The sequence below is a fragment of the Cupressus sempervirens genome, chromosome 2 (genome assembly GCF_028749045.1).
Source record: "Cupressus sempervirens isolate cs-2001-9-10 chromosome 2, ASM2874904v1, whole genome shotgun sequence".
NCBI lineage: Eukaryota > Viridiplantae > Streptophyta > Pinopsida > Cupressales > Cupressaceae > Cupressus > Cupressus sempervirens.
The window spans coordinates 366,310,956-366,332,517 of record NC_143119.1 but is presented as its reverse complement, the minus strand read 5'-3'; positions in this window follow the sequence as shown (position 1 = coordinate 366,332,517).

Sequence of the window (21,562 nt, the reverse complement as noted above, 5' to 3'; positions counted from 1 at the left end):
ATACTTTTTTTCTTTTAACAAGAGTTCAATTTTCAGTTGTCTAACGAATTTCTTTGAATTGACTCTAAACTTGTTTGTCATGGAAGCTTATCGTAATAATAATGTTTCTGATCTTCTTTAACAGACGGTTTTTAATTATAGCTCTTGGAGGACCTCCGTGGGCATAGAAAGTATGTGTTCTATTTTACAATGATACAAAATCACCATATTTATTGTTTGCAACTACTTGAATTTCCTTGGAACTTTTTAAGGTGGAATATGGAGAATCGTAGATGATTAAGGGAAACCCTTTTCTTAGCTAGGAAATTCTGTAATGATGCTATTTCGGGTATCGAATTCCAAGCAGTCTCACACAATTCTTTTTAAAAACAAGTTCTTACTTTTTATATGCTAATCTTGTTAAACCATAACTATAAAACTTATTGAATTTCATTCTTAACAATGAGTACGATTGAACCTAACCTAAATCTAATTAAGTAGAAAAATAAATATAATTTATCACTTATGAAATTCAATCTATTTTGAAAAAAAGTTGATAAATAAATTTAAATTATTAAATTCATCCATGGTACAATTAATTTAAATTATTAAATTATCTAATTTTTTAATAAATTAACAAAAATTAAGAACTTATGATCGTAAAATTAATCTAAACACATTTAATTCAAGATGAAATTCAATAGTTTGAAAAGAAGTTGATATTTAAAAATTGTAACATAGATAATGAAATTGTGTAAGTTCGAACTAACTTCTAGCCTATTTATATCAAGTTGTTAAATTATTAAATTCATCCACAGTACAATTAATATTATAGTTTTAAAATAAACTAATGATGAGTGAGACTCAAATATTCAGATTAAAAACACAATTTCACCAAAGTTGATATTCACAATTTCACCATAGTACAATTGAAAACACATTTCACCAAAGTTGATATTCAAATTATTATAAAATAAATCTCAAAGGTCTAATCAACCATGATGTACACTTATAACATGCAAGATTTTTTCATGATCTTCACTGTCTAGTCTCCACTTGCGACATACACGCTTAAGTTTGATTGGATGTAGAAAAAGCCCTATAGCAATGACTAGGTGGTTGTATTGTAAAACCTTTTTATTAGGTTGATAATCAACAAAATGTATTCCATGTTGGACTATTTTGTCTCACTTCAAATATGTTCCCTCTATCACAACAAAACTTGTACTGCAAATTTAAGCGTTTTAAAATTTGACAGATATGAAGTTACCTAGATATATATATTTATTTAAATATATATGTGTATGTACATGTATATGTATAATTTACCTATGGGGAACAACATTCCATCACTTTCTTCAGGGTCATATAACTTTGTCTTCTCTGCAGTACATCGCAATAAATAATAACTGACACCTTCATGATTTCCAGGCTTAGCAATCATTGCAAAGACATCTCCTACATAACAAGTATACATGAATGCATGTGTACAATATATATAAGACAGTTGAAATTGATAATTAAATAAAAAGTTGAGATTAATTTTTATGATACTCACCCACTTTTACCAATCCAGAGATATGATTATAATCATCAGAAATCAATGGAATATCATCAAAATTTTCATCTTCTTTATCAAATGTATTGGTAACATCAAGTGGTACCGAAATCCATGCACTTGTATATCCATGTGTCTAATTGATGCATTCTTCATAGCTTTCATCAATGCAACTGTCACAAAAACATGAGTATTCTTTTGTCTTCAATGTCCAATTGCAATTATCTGTACTCATGACTGAATGTAAAGAACATGGTTTTTCTATCCTCTTGCAACCATGAATGTTTTTTCTATTAACACCTGAAAGTTTGTTAAATTGAAAATATAGAAAAATTAAATTTAAACCTTAATGAATTCAAAAATAAAACTTAACAATAAAATTTTATAATTTAATTGCATAAAAGTTAAACAGATGTACACATCCATACCTGTTATCTCCCAGAAGACTCTATATGGTGCTTGTTGACTCATTGTTGATGATGTCCCAACCTCATCTAATGCAAAATGAGTCTTACACCATTCAACAACATCATGTGCATCATTTACATGAACTCCCTGATAATTCATTTGATACTTTCGCAAAGCACGTTTGATGCAAGCTCCAGCACCATGATGTTAACCTTTTCCATGGCCACTCTCAAAGAAATTCCATATGTGTTTTATATTCTCATTGCGATGATATCTACACAGTGCATAAAATGGTCTAGATGATTTAAACTGCGTGGCACATCCATCAGACCAAACATAATGTTTATCAACATTTATGTTTCTTTCTTTCAAATAAGAAAAGAATGTATTGAAGCAATGTTCTACATAGTGAATGTCATGTTCTTTATCATCACTTATATAAACATGATATTCCTTTATAATTACTTGTGCTTGAACTATACTTTGAACACCATCCAAATCTAACTGTGCATGTCTATAAAAAATATGTATCATAATAGTGACCTGCTGATTAAAGTAATAATATGATTGAATTGCTTTCTGATGAACAAATGAATAGTTCTCTGCAAAATCAACAACTAATACAATTGTTCCAAGTGGAAAATTATCTCTCAGAGTTTGAAACTATTGTGCTTGCCACTTTGCAAAAAATGCATGACAAATATAAGGTTGAATCAATTTCTTAAATCTGTCCATAAATGTTAGAACAGGAAACTCCTCTTCAACATATTCCAACCTTTTTGTTTCTTTCCCCAACTTTGTTTCATTCTTGACATACTTGTAACTTTTGCAATTCAATATTTTTGTTACATCAATATTTTCAGTTTTCAAAGGAAATAGAGCCAATTCACCACATGTTTCACATAATCCTTTGATGCAATTTATTTTACCAGTTGGATCATCTATGTTGTCACACAAAATGGATGATATAAACTCACTTCTCCTACTAGGAGCAACATGAAAACCATATGTGTCTTCTATAAACTTTTGAAATGTCTGATAGTGGAGATCAAACTCAATATGATGATGACAACAACAAGTTTCAAAAACTTTGTTTGACCTCACAAAGTATGGCTTCAATTTTTCAAACAATGTTTTCCCAACTTTTAAATTAGGATGTTCATTACAAAACAACACCTATAACTCATGATGTGTTGTGCCCAACCAATGTTTTGTATGATGTTCATATTGACCAGGTGCAATCTTATGCCTGATAACATCTCTACTATTCGATGAAGGATGAATGTTATCAATCCAAAATGATATGACTAAATTTTTTAATAACTCTTCAATTCTATTAGAACAAGGTGCTCTACACATGATTTCCCAGTTGCCTTCCATAGTACTGTCATCCAAAATTAATCTTCTCTTAAAATATTGTCTCATTGTTTTCCTACTAAAACCCATTTTAGACAAAATTGAAGATATTTGTCTATTTTAAGACATATTTTTACTTACAACAGACATCAACATCACTTTTCTTGCCACAAACTTATCTTTAGTTCAAGAGTGTTTTCCTATGTTTCTCAAACCTTGTTTAACATTTTCAATTAGATTAGTTTGGATGCTAGAAAATATTCTCTTCTTTGATGTTGTGTTTACACCTAACAATTTCAATGCCTCTTGCAACTTTTTTTGTGTAAGAAAAAGTGAAAGCAACTGAGCTTGTTCAAGTGTTTTAGTGTTATCAAATTGAGTCATAATTTCTCTTATCTTCTTCTTCATTGACCTTTTCTTAGACAAACTTAATGGTTGAACACTAGCTGCAAGTTTTCTCAATTTAACTACATCCATTTTAAATAAATGATCTAAATTCTTATGAGAAATACCATACTTTACAGATTGGACAATATTTAAGAATTCATCCATACTAGTTCCTGCACCTAATCCTGACCCCTCTCTAATTTCTATTACTGGAATTTCTATAGGGACCAATCTTGAGCCTTCTCCAACATCCATTGTTTGAGATTCAACAAGGAAAGATTCTGACCCTTCTCCAACTTCTATTATTTGAACCTCTGGAGGGACTAAACTTGAACCTTCTTCAACATTCATTATTTGAGATTCCGTAGGGAGTGTTCCTGACCTCTCTCCCATATGCACTACTTCTACTTCTGTTGAGCCTTCTTCAACATTTCCTTCACCTTGTTTAATTAGATGATAATGTGCCATAGTCTTCTGAATATTTCTTTGTTATGCTTCATCAGATCTTTTCCTTGCATATTTTTTTTTCCTTCCTTTCTTGTTTTCCATTATAAAATTAAAAAAAATAAAAAATTTATCCCTTGCCTCAAGATAAATTTTGCGCAATAACCAGATAAAAAAATCATTGTACAGATTTGTCTATCACTATTGGTACTTTTAAATTGTTTGACATAAATCAATAGAATGTAGTCATCTACAACAAAGCATAAATATTCTTCATTATATGACTAGAATTTGTGAGTCGCATTCTTTACAAGTGGCAAAGCACCAAATCCTTCTTAAGCCATCATTGAATCACAAACAAATTTAACATGGTATGAATACTAGAATGTTTCTCCTAAAAAATAAATTGCTTTTCATTTTATGGAAAAATATTAGTCTATTTCTTCAAGAATAAATTGCTGCATAAAAGACAATGGCATCGACTATCAAAAGAAGCAAACATAATGTTATAAATCCCCTATTTCATTTGTAGCTCTCATGTCCTTCTTTCTTCTCCAAATGATGTAGCTCCAAATGATGTGAGTCCTAAAATCAAGTCTTGACGTCCTTTGGGATATTTATGAATTGATGGTATCTCGTCAAACAAGGGATTAACATTGATGTCTTCTTGATAGGTGCTATTATTGCATTTGACAACTCCAAAGGTTGTGTCCTAGTGAGTGCTGGCATGATACCTCAGAATGAAAATGCAGTCGAGGGAAACCTAAATGAACTTTATGCCTCCCAAGTGCACAACTAAACTACCAACTATGCACTTGAAGTGTGCAGTTGATAAAAAAGGGTTGCAGTTGGTAAAACAGGGTTGCAAGGTGCCTAAAATGCAAATTTTGAGTGATTTAGAGTTTTTCCTAAGGTCTTGGGATGCAATGCAAGGTGTGGACGTGAAGATTAGGGTTTTGGAACCTAGAATGAAACATCTAATTACCAAGTGCACCCTAAAACTACCAACTGCGCCCATGAAGTGTGCAGTTGGTAAAAGAGGTCAAAACTTGATAATTAAGATGTGAGTATGCAAGATATGAGTATTTTTGGGATTTTTAAGTGTTTAGGGATGTTATGAAATGTGAGGAAATGCTAAATGACCTAGGGTTTTGATATGCAAAGTGAAAATGTCCTAGGGATGTTATGCAAGTGCAAATGCAAGGTGTCGTTTTGAAGGTATGCAAGATGAAAATTATGATATGCAAATTGAAGGTTAGGGTTATGTTTTGGACTTGGTAAGGATGCTAAAGGTAGGTGTACACAAAGTGGACTATGCAAGGGATGGTTTCCTAGGGTTGATAATGACATTTAGGCTATGCAAAATGAGGATAGGTGATCAAAAAGACAAGTTGGTTGATGGACAATTTGATAGGGTTTAATAATGAAAATGATGCTAGGGTTTGAACAATGCAATATGAGGGGGATATACCACTAGGGTAAGTCAAAAATGACATTTAGGAATATGATTATGCTAATGATAGAGGTATATGTAAGGTTTTTTGAACTTAGGTGAAATCTTGACAAGGTTTTGACAATGTTTGATGTTTTGACAAGGTTTTGCAAGTTTCCAAGGTGTAAATTTGAATGTTGGCTTCTATCTTGATTATGTTTTACACACATGCAAGACACATTAAGACAAGAATAGTTATTGTTAAAAGTGAAAAATCACACCACAATCTAGGCTTTAGGACTGTATCCACTGAATTCCTACTTGAACCAAAGTTCAATCGCGCTTATCCAAAGTGGACAACTTAGGACCTTGGTACCACATGCTCCCCCTTACAACGCACTCACTTCTTGAGGCTACCAAGATCTGTGTCTCAAGGGGCATGACTTCCCAAGGGACTATTGTCTCTACTAAGGATCGTGAGAATGTAGTATGTCTTCACGGACATGGGTGACCCCTTGAGCCCGTGGATAGAAAGGATTTTGGCCACTAAAACATGGTTTTTAGTAAGGGTATTTTGTTTAGCAAGTGAGTGATAAAATTCTTCAGAAGGTCTCCCAGCCCTAAGAACTGGGGTTTGACGCACCATAAGAGTACTGGAGGAGAGCTATCACTCAGCAATATTGCTGACATGACTTTCACCGTAATCAAGTTTTATATAGCAGTTGGAACGTTGACTTGGCTTTTGGCCCATTACTACTCTGAGGTCATCCCTTGGCATACCTAATATTGAGTATCTTGGTCCAAGGCAGGCCTCTTATAGAAGTTACATGGATTTCTCTTACACCCAAGATCCACGAATGGTGAGGGGAGAGGATACGTCCAATGCAACTCTTAGGGATTTAAACACTATAGACATGCCAGAAAATAAAAAGTTCATTTTAAGCACCAAACGAAGTGTTATTTAATCTAATAAATCCACACACATGGTTTTGACAAACACACAATGGTCTTCGACAACGTCCTGCAAAGCAAGCATTAGTAGTTTTTTATGATCATGTCTTCATCCCACAATTGCCACATGATGCAAGGAGACCATTAGTGACACAATAAGAAAATACATTTCGTAACACCATTAATGTGTTACTAATTTTTAATTTAACTTCAATGCATCCATTAAAAAACTTCACTAATGAAAGAAATAAATAAATAATTTAGATGTACAATTTTTTTACCGAATTGATGCCTTTGATTTTGTGAATGAAATTCATGGCAAAGATAGACAATGCACTACTGGTCAGGTTGATGGCAAATAGCTTTACAAATGGCAACTTTTTCAAGTTTTTTAGACTATTCGCACGAACACATTGACTACAGACGTGTTTGCCCAAACATATGTCTAAATTTTTTCGGTGGCTGCAAATTTTTGGAGGGTATGTTAGTGCGAACATATGTTTGCGCGAACATTAAAAATTAGAAAAAATTTAACTTTTTTTCATTTTTTTTTGCTCTTGTGACTTCCATAATTGCAGGAAAATGATCTCCTACTGTAAAATAAAAAATGTCAAAATGTGCTAGTCGGAGCAAGCTTTCCAACGACTATAATTGTAATACATATTTTAATCATTAAGACTTTCAAATATGAGTTTAACTCATTATAGGTTCATTACCAATTGAACATCAACCAACTTTGACACCTCGGGAAAGTTAGTAAATTAGGTCAAATTTTTTTTGAAAAATATGTAGGAACTAGCTTATTGAGATACCTTTCTATTCAAAAGAAAAAAAATAGGTTTATGATAAGTTGACTTCAAATTATCTATGTCAAACAAAACATATGTCTAAATTACAGTTCATGTCACTTCAAATCTTCATAAACTATACAATATTCAACCAAAATAAATCAAACCAAATGCATCCTCTAGATATTGATGTTACAAATCTAATGCCAAAAGAATTACTTCATTATCATTTCTATAAAAAAAATTTGTGTGTCAAACAGACTGTCACTCTTTAAAATATTGAATTTTATTATGTACCACTTTTCAGAGGAGATAAAAAAATTTGACATAAATAATTTTTTTTTTAGATTAAAAAATATGGTTACAAAGTAGGAAAAAAGTACTCAAAATCACTAGTTTATGTAATCTTGAAATTATTTATAGTTTTGGAGATATAGTCACTTGAACATGACGTTTGTTGCAAAAATATCGATTTCAGTGTCAAAATTGGTCAAAAAGTGGAACCCATTATTGTGGGATCACCCTATGAGGATGTGAAGGTGTATAGGTTGTTTGATCCTAATTCTAGAGATGTCTTGTTTTATCAAGATATCTAGTTTGATGAGCATTATCCTCTGATGGAACCTCCATCAACTTCTTTACTTCCTATTATTTCCTCTTCTCCTATACAAAATTATTTATCCTCTGGGGAAGATCTTGATGTTGAGCCACTTTCCTCTCCTTACCCATCTATTCAATGAGTGCCCAAGTGGGCTTGTGATACTATTGATGTAGTTGGAGCTATGGTAGGAGATCCTTTAGATTCTTGTTACAATTATGCTTAGATATATGGTACTTGACTATTGAACCATGTCATTTTAGATAATCCACAAATTTTTTCACAAGCAACAAGAAACTCAAAGTAAGAAAGGGATATGGATGAGGAGGACTCTTCTTTAATGAAGAAACACACTTTAAATCATTTTCATCTTCAGAAAGGAAGAAAGTTAGTTTGGTTTAAGTGGGTGTACCATAACACTTACGCTTTGTATGGTTCTATTGATATGTACAAGGCATGACTTGTTGTGAAAATATTTTCACAGTTGGAGGGTATTGATTACTCTGAGGCATTTGCTATGGTCACAAAGATGAATTATATTTTCCTTGTTCTCTCTCTTATAACTTCTTAGGGATGAACATTATTTCAAGTAGATGTGAAGAACACCATTTTTTATGAATACTTAAATGAGGAGATCTAGATGAAATAACCTCAGGGTTTTTCTCAAGGCTCTTCTATGGTGTGTAGACTTTGGAGGTCCTTGTATGGTCTCAAACAAGCCCCTTGGGCTTGGTATGAGAAGATGGATTCATTTTTTCTTGCATCACACTTCACATGTTTTCATTTTGATCCTACAATGTGCATTCAGTGGCATGGGCCTGATCTACTAATACTTGTGCTATATGTTGATGATCTCATTATTATAAGTAGAAAAATAAATAAATAAAAATGGAAAAAGAGGGAAAAGGGTATTTAATAGGTGACATTATTTAGTGTAACTTGTGGCTTGAGGGTTTCTATAATGTAAGGGCTTATTTAATGTAACTTACTAGGATGACATGTAGCTTGGTTGGGTATAAGTAGAGGGTCTTGTCTTATCATTATTCATTCAACATGGAACATGGAATTAAGCATGGGATCCATCATGGAGGAAGTTAGAAAGAGATGAGTAGTTGAGAAGAGAGAAGTTGAGTAGAGCTAGTAGTTGTAGTTTTGAGCAAACGCGATGGTTACTTGGGGTCTTGTGAATACAATTTTAGATTCTTCTTGGGGTTTTCTACCAGATTGCAGATATGGGCTATCTAGGTTTTGGATCTTGTGAGGTCTCCTAGAATTATTATTGTAATTTCTAAAGTATTTGGTCATAACATGGAAGGCCTTAGAAATAGGCATGCTGGATGTAAATCTTATGATTATATTATGAGAATTGACATTATTTTGGATCTAAATATCTATGTTATTGTTTATCTTCTACTGTGTGATTATTTACCAGGGGCTAGGACATCTCCTCTAGGGATTCTCATGCCTTTTACTATATCAAGTGGTATCAGAGCTAAGTTTTATTTTGTGATGGATTGTTCCTTCTAAAGTCCTAGATATCTTTGTTGCAAGTTAGATGATCATGGTTCTAACTTACAATGTGGAGGACTTGTAGATGGATCAATAATTGTGAAGATGGAAATTTAATCTTTTTGACTAAAAGTTTGATATGGTTGGTGATTGTTAAGAGCACAGATTTATTGCATAGGGTTTACAAAGATCTTCGCATATGTCTTTGAGAAGATTGGACCTTGGGATGATTGTAGATCTTTGTGATGTGGCGGAGAAAAATATTTTAAAGATTCCTACTTGGTTGGAAGTTAGTTGGATTGATCAAGTTACTTTTTGATTCGAATCTAGTTTGACTGATCAAGTTAAGGCATGGTTGAGTTTCTTAGAGATTTATGGAGTTGGAGTCTACTGATCAAAAAGTGAGTTGTCTGGCTAGTTAGAAGACTTGTTCAAGAGAGAAGAGAGCATGGCAAGGTTGAGGTGAAAGTTTATTTTTTTTATTAGTTTGTGGAGTTTGATGTGAAACATGCGGAGAAACTTGTGGCTATTTTTGAAGAGATTCCTAACCTTGTTGATGTTGAGATGGAGATGTAGTACTATGATCACTTAAATATATCTTCCATGGAAATTGTAGAGCATCTTATTGTAAATGATGAGATTTCTAATTATGAGGATTTTCATATAGTTTCTAATATGGCTCTACATTCATATGTTGTTGCTGAGATGATTAATGATGTATCAATTATTGCTAATAAGGTTGATATGGATTTCTATATTGGTGTTGTCGTGGATATGGTTTTGGGTTCAAATATTAGTAAACATTCTTTTGTTGAGGATATGGATGTTTCTACTAATGTGGAGTTGGGTCTAAATATTGTTGGCATGGATTCACTATTTGCTAATGTGGTTGAGGATCTACATGATACTACAGAATTGTATTCTCTTGTGGTTGATTTGGCTAAGGATTTACATGTTTCTCTTATTGTGGATTTGAGCTTAACTATTTTTGAAATGGATTTCATGTTTGAGGATGTTATCATGGCTGATTGTGATCAATTGCAGATATTTTTGGTGAAGCATTATTTTAAATTTTTTCACAGGAGTGAGCACATGGATTGGGTTGATGAGATTCATTTGACTTTGATGTTTGAGTGGATTAAGAATAGATGGTTGATGTATAGATTTCTTTGCTTTTCCTCAATGGATTGGAAGCCTTTGGTGAAGATGAAGATGGTTGCAGATAATTCTTTTGGCATCAAAGTGTGGGACACACTTTTCTATCTATTTGGGGAGTCTTGATGCACAAGCATCTTGCATCAGAAAATAAAGGGGGACATAAAAAAATTTTAAAGAAAAATTTTAAATAAAAAAATTGTGGAGGAGAGAGAAATTGACAAAATTTAGAAGAAAAATAATAGATAAATGAATAAAAATGGAGAGAAAAGGGGAAAATGCATTTAACGGGTGGCATTATTTAATGTAAATTGCTAGATGACTTGTGGCTTGGTTTGGTATAAGTAGAGGGTCTTGTCTTGTCATTATTCATTCAACATTGAGCATGGAATTGAGAATGGGATCCATTATGGAGGAAGTTAGCTAGAGAGGACTATCTAAGAAGAGAGAAGTTGCATAGAGCTAGTAGCTATGGCTTGGGAAACTGGAAGGTTTCTTGGTGTCTTGTGAGCAAAAGTTTGGATTCTTCTTAGGGTTTTCTACTAAATTGTAGAAGTGAACTAGCTAGGGTTTGGATCTTGCAAAACCTTGAAAAATTGCTATTGTAATTTCTTATGTATTAGGCCATAACTCGAAAGGTCTTACAACCAAGCATGTTGGATGGAAATCTTATGATTATATTATGAGAATTGGCATTATTTTGGATCAAAATATCTATGTTATTGTTTATGTTATACTATGTGATTATTTTTTGGGGGCTAGGATATCTTCTTTGGGGATTCTCCTTCCTTACTCTACATTAGTTCAATGAGCTTTGAGAGAACATTTTGAGATGATGGAGCTTGGACTTATACACTAGTTTTTAGGCCTAAGGTTTTTTAACCTTCAAATGGAATAGCCACACTCTATCTGAAGTATGTTCTTGACATGCTTCGGAGATTTAACATGCTTTATTGTAGGCCTTCTCCCACACCTTTTCATTCAAGTGTTGTTTTATCTACCACTCGCTCTACTCCTATAGTGGATTCCACTGAATATAGACAACTTGTTGGTAGTTTGTTGTACCTAACACAAATGCATCATGATATTTCCTTTGTAGCTCACCTTGTTTCTAGATTCTCACATGATCATCATGAGAGTCATTAGCAAGATTCCAAATGTATTTTGAGGTACATTTGGGGCACTAAATGTTATGAAATTCACTATACATTAGGGGATCCTCACATTGCTAGCTATATAGACTTACATTGGGCTGGTGATATTGATAATTGGAGGTCTACTTATGGATTTGTTTTCTATCTTGGTTTTAGTCTTATCACATGGTCTTGTAAGAAGTAGCATGCTCACACATTATCATCTACAAAGATAGAATAAAGGGAAGTTGTGCTAGTAAGTGAAAAGGTTTAATGGCTTCAACACTTGATGAAAAAATTTAGATTTCACCCTGATAGTTCCACCTTTCTTTGGTGTGACAATTAGAGTGCTATATACATTTCTTGCAACCTACTTGAGCATCAGAAAACCAAGCACATTGAGCTTCATATGTACTTCAATATGCATTTGATTCAAGATGATTCTCTTATCTTGTAGTATATTCCCACTACTAAGCTAGCTGTTGACATCTTAACTAAACATTTTGTATTCCCGCAATACTTTTAGCTACATCCTATGCTTGGGGTGATGGAAGTTGTCCTTGGTGGGCCTAAATGATGAGTATTTCCTTCTTCTTTTTTAGTATTCTTTTATCTCTTTTTGGAGTAGGATTTTTCCCACATGGTTTTCCCTATTTATCCATTTTTTAGAGATTTGGTTGTGCTAAGTACCTCATTAGGCCAAGTCACCAGGACCTATTTATGCTTTCATCATCATAATTTCTTTCTTTTCATGCATTTTTTATAGTTGCATTATTGCTCATCTTAAGGAGATGTGTTAGAGTAATCGATTAATTTAATTATATTTGTTACATTACCCTTACTCCCTAATTAATATTTTAACTTAAGAACATGCATTTCCATTGAATAATTAAATATTAATTGTTAAATATTTTAACAGGATTCCATTATCTTTAGAAACAAGTCATTGGATACACATATCATGTGCTAAAATATGCTACTAAGAAATCTCTTCTTTGCCTTTGAATTTAAGTTAAAACTACTTCTTTTTGTGTATTTTCTCCACTAATCCTAATATTGATTATCATTGAGCCAAAAAGCCTTTATATGTGTAAGCTCTTCTAGTCAAGCCATAAAGTGACTTAGATGTTAAAACCTACTACCTTATGTTGAAAAGAAAAACTTTTGAATACACAATTTTCACAATAATTCTTTCTTGAACATTTCCAAAACTTGCAAGTGTTGTTTCCAGTTTGTAGCTTGATGAGACCAATTTCTTTAGCTTCTATTGTTATTATCGTTTGATTTCTTATATTTTAGTAATGTTTCTTTATGTACATGTTCAATTTAGGGGTTACTTCATGATGGAATTATAATGGCAATAAATAAAGTTTCTTCCAAATCATTCCAGAGACAAGAAGAATTTTTGACATATATTTTTTCATTAGTCATGTGCATTTTCAAATTCTTATAGCACTAAAAGGGCAGTGTGTGAAGGAGAAAGAGAGACTAATTGTATATGAATTTCTTGAGAACTGAAGCAAGCCTATTTCAAACTTTATTGGATAAGAAACCAAATTATGCCAATTTCTATGTTAGCTATTATGGTAATTTAGTAAAAAACAACATTATTCCTAGTCACTAATTCTCTTTTTCTAGGTTTTTGCAAGTAAGAGGACTACTATCAATTTAGAGTGGCCCACAAGAATGAAAATTATCACAAGAGCAACTCGTGGTTTAGCTTACCTACTTGAGGGTTCATGGCTACACATATACACCATGACATTAAAGCTAGCAACATTCTATTGGATATGAGGTGTATCCTTTTCTAATCTCTACTGTCAAAAGGTAAGATATCCTTCTTCTTAGCCAGTTTTTCTTTCAGTGTTAACTATGTACTTTACAATTAATTTCATGTCATTGCGAGTAAATAAATGGAAGTCACACTTATAGAATGAATTCAAACTTCATAAGATTGGACTAAGTGCATTAAAATTGGTTTTACCTGTATCATCCAAATTAATGGAATCCATTAATGGATCATATGTCAGATACTTTATATGTGGATTTTATTGTAATCACTCCTAAGATTACCTACATCATTAGAAAATCATACCTTTTTCAATTAGTAAAATTCAATTCTTGAAAGAAATAGTTTGGCATTGGTTGTGAATATTTGTCATTTTCAGGAACAAAGATAATTTCATTGCCTTTGTGATTTACTTCTGCATAGATGCAATGTAAGCCATGCACAAAATTGATTTCTCAAGGACTAAAAGTGAACTATGGGGAGAAACTAAGGTTGAGACATCTCTTAACCAAATCAAAATAGAGAACAATTTTGATGGAATTGAATTAGATGGTATCTATCTATAACCTTAAAGTATATGCAAATCTTTGAAGTATATTAAATGTAAGTTCTTTTTATGATGTAGTTTGTAGTTAAATTGTGTTAAAATGAGGGAGTTGACATCTAAAAATAATAATCAATGTGACAAGACCATTGATTAACATTTACTACACATAGACAAAAAGAACCAAAAATAATCTACTAATAACACAATGAAAATTGATAATGAGTATATCTCCTTCCTTGATATCAAAACTTGTCAATATGAACTTAAGAAAGTTCTAGGATAGAATAAACCAACAAGACAAACATCTTTAATTAACCAAAAACTAATAGAAAGTGACTTCATACAAGTTGTCAACTTTGTAGACATCATTCAATACATTGATTTAATAATGGAAAATATAAGGAAATATAACCACAACACTAGACAAATAAAAACACAAGATGAAAGGGTCCTCCTCACTCTAGATAAGGATACCATACAAAGATTTTTTAGAATGCCTATTGGGAAAGGATGTGCCCATTGCAATTTTGTCCCATCTCAATCAAAATTTAGTCAGAAGAAGGCCTATTTCAAAATAGAAATTATGAAGCAATGGTTGTGCAAACACATCCTCGGGTGGCTGAGAGGAAACCTTTAAACAAGTTTTTAGTGACATTAGCTATAGTGAGATCTAGGTCAGTTGATGTATTGCTTGTAGATGTTTCTTTTAGTGGCTTAGTTGATGTTGCTTCCAATGACAATTCTATCTCTCTTATTTTTTAAACAAAAGACAAAACAATTTTTTTTTTCCTACATTGAAGCTATAAGTCAACCTCCAAGACTAACAAATTCAATCCTATTCAAGTGAATCTTACAAATTTAAGCCCCCACATGAGTGTTGTAACACTTTAGTTGATAGATTACTTTGATAAAGACTCATTAGTCACTAGGAAATATGCTCAGGTTTTAAGTCTTAGCTTTTAGGTCAAAAAGTCTCTAATAGGAAAGACTCATGAGTCACTAGGAAAAATACGCATGAATCTTAAGTTGAGACTCATGAGTACTTGAGAGTGACTCACTCTAGTAGCTAGGTAAATGTTTTTTGTTCTATTTTGTTTTTTGCTTTCATTCCTATTGATTGAAAATAAAAGATATCTTGAATTTGGTTGTGGTTGTGAATGCTTGAAGAAATTGAGATAATTTGGAGGATGAATTATGGTCTTTGATAGGGTCACTATCTTCTAAAAGGTTACATTCAACATGCCTGCCTTGAATGCAACATAGATAGGTCTTTGTCGTTAGTATTTGATCCCCTCATGCAATGGCCAAAATCTAATAGTCACAACTCCTCTGCTCTCTTCTGTAATTTAAAAATTGTGGCAATAAATATGAATACATGTTCATATTTGTTTCTTCAATTTTTAACTTACAAAAGAGAGAAAATGATTCTCGTGACTGTAGAATTTTGGGCATTGCGAGGGGGATCAAAAACTAATGCCAGAGAACTATTTGCATTGCATTTGAGCTTCACATCTCGAAGATAATATTTGAGAAGGTGATTGCCCTATCAAAGACCATGTGGTGGTCATTGTAATTGTGACACTTAACTATTTATTGTGACGCTTTTTACCATGGCTATGTTGTGCAAGTGAGGACATTGCCGTGGGAACTATCCACAGATCTTTGTCACAATTGTGACACCAAACCATATATCATGGAATCTTTTTCCCATGGCCATGTGATGCAAATGATGTCATTGTTGTGGGAACTTTCTATAGGAGGTCGTCGTAATTGTGACACAAAACCATATATTATGACAGCTTTTTCCATGACTATGCTATGCAAACAATGACATTGTCGTGTGAACTTTTCATAGGTGTCCATCACAATTATAACATCAAACCATATATTGTGATTCCTTTTTTCAACAACAATTTTGTGTGGACGATGACATTGCTATGGGAACTTTCCATGAGTGGTCATCGCAAGCTTGACACCAAACTGTATATTGTGACACTTTTTTTGCATATTTTGAGACCCAAAATATGATCCTTATGTCTGTCACAATTAGGCTAACTAGTAGAGATTGTGGTGATGTGTGACAAAATTATTGCGATGCCTACATCTTTTGCACTTGCCACACCTTTTCATCATAATTGTATCATATAGTTGTCACAAAATGACATCAAATGTACTAGTGATAGCTATAAATATGTTTAATCTTTGATGTTTGAATATTTGAAAGACAAGCTTGTATAATAGTTATTATATAAATTTCTTGACAATATTGTTGATAGTCAAAATTTAAGCCATTTCTCCTCTATGAGTATATTTTCATTGCAGACTAATAAATGAATAACCATCAAAGAATGCTCAATTCACACAAAAATCTTAAGCTCAAAAGCCTATTATAAATGAACTAACACATAGACAACTCATTATATTATATAAGTAATGATAATCTATAGTTATCATAGAATTCTAAGAATCCCCCCACCTACTACCTACATAGCTCTAACACCAAAAAAATCTAATATTCTAGTACCCTGTACACTTAATATAGTAACTACCATAGAATATTATTAGTTGCCATCCCACCACCCCCCCAATTCACAAATTACCAAAATTTTCATAACAATTAAAAATGTGACCCTTAATCCCTAGACTATTAAAATTCTTTCATTTCATTAATTAAAATTGGATGGATGAACTTCATGTACAAAAACCAATCTTGAAACCAAGCTATGCCACTAGAAATGATAGTACACATTATACCCATGGACTTGAGAAGAGAAAATCACATGAATGGAACAATTGTCAACCTTCTAGCCCGTGCATGAATAAGGAACATGGGCAAATACATCTATAATTCCTATCGCCTCAGCTTTGAGTCATGGCCCATTGAAGCTTGTAAATCATTGTCACATGCTTCTGTGAAAAATTTAACTATTGCAATCACTAATTATTAATCTCCTATCATAAACAATTACTAAACTGCTGAAAATAAATTCCCAGCTAATATCGAAAAATAAAACAACTGCAACTTCACTTATAAAATACATAAAGAAATGCACAACACAATGAACACAATATTTTCGAACAAATTGTCCTTGGAAAAACCCCTAAGGGAAAACTAGTTCTACAGATGAGAAATTATATTAAACTTCAGCAAATCAAGAGTTACAAAATTCCTTGCCTCTTATTGGCAGAATTTCGACAACCTCCTAATTTATCCCACTGATATTCCCCACTACTACTCCCATGCTAACATTGTGCCCTTGCTAACACTGCAAGACTGTTTACTAACATTGCAAAATTTTCTCCAAACTTCATGTTCTCCAAATGCCCCCCTGACCTCCTTTTATACTACTTCTATTGGTAAACCAATGGCCAAGATTGATTTACAATCAATGGTTGAGATTAAAACAACTTAACAACCCTAACCAAGTCGGTTTCTAGTTGTTTCCAAAAGTGGTCAATTAATTAACAAATATTTGTTTCTAATCTAACCAATTAGTTAGCAAAACAATTACTTGCTAAATAATAGCAAATGGATGAATAGCTGTCCAAAGCTAATAAAACTAACACTCCCTCTTAGAGAGGAAGTTGTTCTACAGGACACCTAACTTATCTATGAAGAAGATAAATTTTGGCTTACCCAGTGCCTTAGTTAGAATGTCTGCTACTTGCTCCTCTGTAGGTGTGTACTGTAGCTGAACAACTCCCCTTTGTACACAATCTTTGATGAAGTGATATATGATATCTATATGTTTAGACCTATCATGAAACATTGGATTCTCAGATAACTTGATGCAACTCTGATTATCACAATGTATCACAGTAGTCTCAACCTTCTGACCAAACAAAGCTACTAATAACTTCCAAAGCCATATAGCTTCAAATGTTGCCATGCTAGCTGCTATGTATTCTGCTTCTGCTGAACTTAGAGCCACAGGCTTTTGCTTCCTGCTGAACTAAGAAACAACTCCTCATCCCAAGTTGAAACAACACCCTGAAGTGCTCCTTTTGTCTATTGTACTTCCTACCCAATCTGCATCAGTATAGCCTATCAACCCGATACCTTCACCTCAAACATATTTGATCCCATACTCGACTGTACCACGCAAGTAACGTAGCACATGCTTAGCTGCTATCCAATGCATTCTCTTTGCTTCATCCATGAACTGACTAAGAGAGTTAACTACAATGCTATATCTGGCCTAGTGTTGACCAAATAAATAAACGAACCAATCAACTGTCTATATAAAGTGGGATCTACATCCTTCTCCTTAGATGTATCTACTTTCCTCTAGTTCATAATCATGGGTGTAGACATGGCTTTGCAATCCTCCATCCCAAATTTCTTCAAGATTTCAATTCAATATTTCCCTTGACCAAAGAAAATCTCCCCATCTATTTGCCACACTTCCATGCCTAGAAAGTAGTGCATAAGTCCTAAATCCTTCATCTTGAACTCTTCTGCAAGGTTCCTCTTGCAATCCACGATGAGCCCTAGTGAACCTGTAAGAAACAGGTCATCCACATAAAGAACAAGAATGAGAATCTCACCCCCAACCACCAAGTAGTACAGGTTAGCATCTGCTTCACTCTTCATAAAGCTCATTTTCTGCAAGTATGTATCAATGCGCTCATACCACGCTCTAGGAGCCTGCTTGAGTCTGTACAATGCTTTCTTCAATCTGCACACATGGGTCTCTTTGATGTGTGCTACAAAGCCTTCTGGTTGTTCTATGTATACCTCCTCCTTCAACTCACCATTAAGGAATGATGTCTTGACATCCATTTGATGGATTTGTCATCCCATCTATATTGTAAGTGAGATTACAGCTTGTATAGAAGTATACCTGGCAACTGGAGAAAATGTCTCCTCATAGTCTATTCCCTCCTTTTGAGAGAACCCCTTTTCTATGAACCTCGCCTTGTATTTCTCGATGCTACCATCTGCACCGTGCTTTATCTTATAGATCCAGCGTGGTCCAACTACAACCCTATTTTTTGGTCTAAGTACTACCTCCCACACATCATTCTACATTATTGAAAAATATTACTCAACCATAGCATCTTGCCAGACTTGATGTTCTACAACTTCCTGATAGCTAGAAGGCTCACTATCTACCAATTGACTAACTAATGCCACATAGTCATTGAACTTGGTTGGTTGTCTTCACTATCTAGTACTCTTCCTAGGAGCTCCCACAAACTCCTGAGTATCCCTTTGTGTATCTGGGACCTCATGGTTCCCACTACCAATTGTAGAGGATGAAATGCCAACCTCTAAGTCTTCTAGATGCATTTCCTATTGCACCTGTTGGTCCATACTCTGTGAATCTTCACTAACTAAGTCTACACTCATACTGGTAACTATACTTGATCTTTGTTGCCCTTGACTAGGTCTTGGAGCTTCTCTTGGCTACTCACTCTAATCATCTACTAGCAAATCTTTCGATCTCCTAAATGCCTTGTCCTCCATGAACTTGACATCACATCTGACAATTATTCTTTTAGTCCCCAGAATGAAAATCCTATATACTTTTGAGGTCTCACTGTACCCAACAAAGTACCCCCTCTCTACAATCTGATCTTTGTACGTGTATCTCTGGGAATATGAAAATATGCCAAACTCCTGGATATCCTAAAGTGACTAACATCTGGCTTCTTCCCTGTGAAAGCCTCCTCTGGTGTCATCTTCCCTAGCACCTTGTGTGGAACTCTATTCTGGATGTAGACTGTTGTATTACATGCCTCTGCCTATAAGTAATGGGGCATGTCCAGGTCATGTAGCATAGCTCTTGCTACCTCCCATATAGAATGGTTCTTCCTCTAAGCAACTCCATTTTGGTATGGATTGTAAAGAACAGTCCATTCTCTCCTTATTCCTTCTCTGGTACAGAACTCCTGGAAGACATTTCCTTTGTACTTGCCTCCATTGTCTGACCGAAGAACCTTTATCTTCTTTTCTCCACAAGAGCCTTGAACTCTTGGAATCGACTGAAAACCTCATCCTTAGTCTTTAAGAAGTATATCCAGGTCTTTCTAGAGAAATCATCAATAAAAGTAACATAGTACACATATCATTTGAGAGATTTTGTTGACATCGGTCCACAAACATCTGAATGTACTAGATCAAGAACACCCTTAGATCTGGTGTCACTCCTTGGAAAAGATGCTTTCACAAAATTCTCCAACACACATCCCTTACATACATCGTCATGCTTTGTGCTCACCTTTGGAACACCTGTCACCATCTCACGAAGCAATCTAAGTGCTCCATGATGAATATGGCCCATCCTCCTATGCCATAGCTCTCCAAGATCTCTAGGATTACTATTGCTCACGAGTGCTTTAAGAGTATAAAACTACAATCTATAAAGGCGACCACTCCTAACTCCAATAGTTATGGGTGATTTCCAATCCTTGTGCTTAATCAACACATCTGTCCCTCTAAAGAGTACATTATACCCTCTATCCTAAAGAACAGATACATAAATCAAATTCATACCTATGCCTGGCACATATAACACATCATGAAGTGAAATTATCTTTCCATTCTCCCTCTGAAACTGAACAATCCCTTTCCCAACAAGGTTGAGTTTGGACAAGTTTCCCATAGAAATCTGGATGTTGGTGTCCTCCTCCTTGTAATTGGAGAAGTACTCTCTAACTCCTATCATATGAAATGACACCCCACTATCTATATACCAAACACACTGTGAGGTTGAGCTAACCATACAAGCTATGAGTGCAAACTCATCTTCCATTCTACTGGAGAGTTCTTCCACACTTGCTGAAGCTGCCACCTACTTCTTACCCTTCTTTCTCTCTGGGAAATCACTGACATAGTGGCCAAACTCGTGACATCCAAAGCACTTGACCTTAGAAAGGTCCTTCTTCTTCTTTTCATTTTGTGAATTCGATCCTTTGCTAGATCCCTTCTTTGCTTTCCCTTTACCCACTAGGGCAACATTCTCTTGTTCCACCTCATTTTTCTAACTCTTGTTGGCCCCATTGACAAGACTTAGTCTAAACTCCTCCTGAGTGGAATCAGTCCATAGTCGATCCCAACTCGGTAAAGTATCTCATCCACTAACAACTTGAACAAAGACACTCCATTGTTTAGTAAACCCATGTAGGGTTATTCTCACTAGCTCGTCATCACTAGGGCTATCTCCAACAGTTGCTAACTCATCCTTGACAAGTCTAAGCCTGATGAGGTAACTTGTGACGTCTTCTCCCTGATTCATTTTGGTATTCTTTAGCTTCTCTCTAAGAATCAACTTTCTATTGGTGGTAGCATTCTGGTATAGATTTAGAATGGCGTCCCACATCTTCTTTGCCATATCTAGCTCTGCGATATATGGAACAATATGATCTTTGACACCATCAAGGATAATCCTCCTCGCTTTGACATCATCCTTCATATATGCTACACGTTGTGTTGCATCCATTGGTACAAGTACAACACTGGTAGCATAATCCTTGATACCATTCTCTTCCAACAATAAAGAAATTATGGCCTTCCAGACAACAA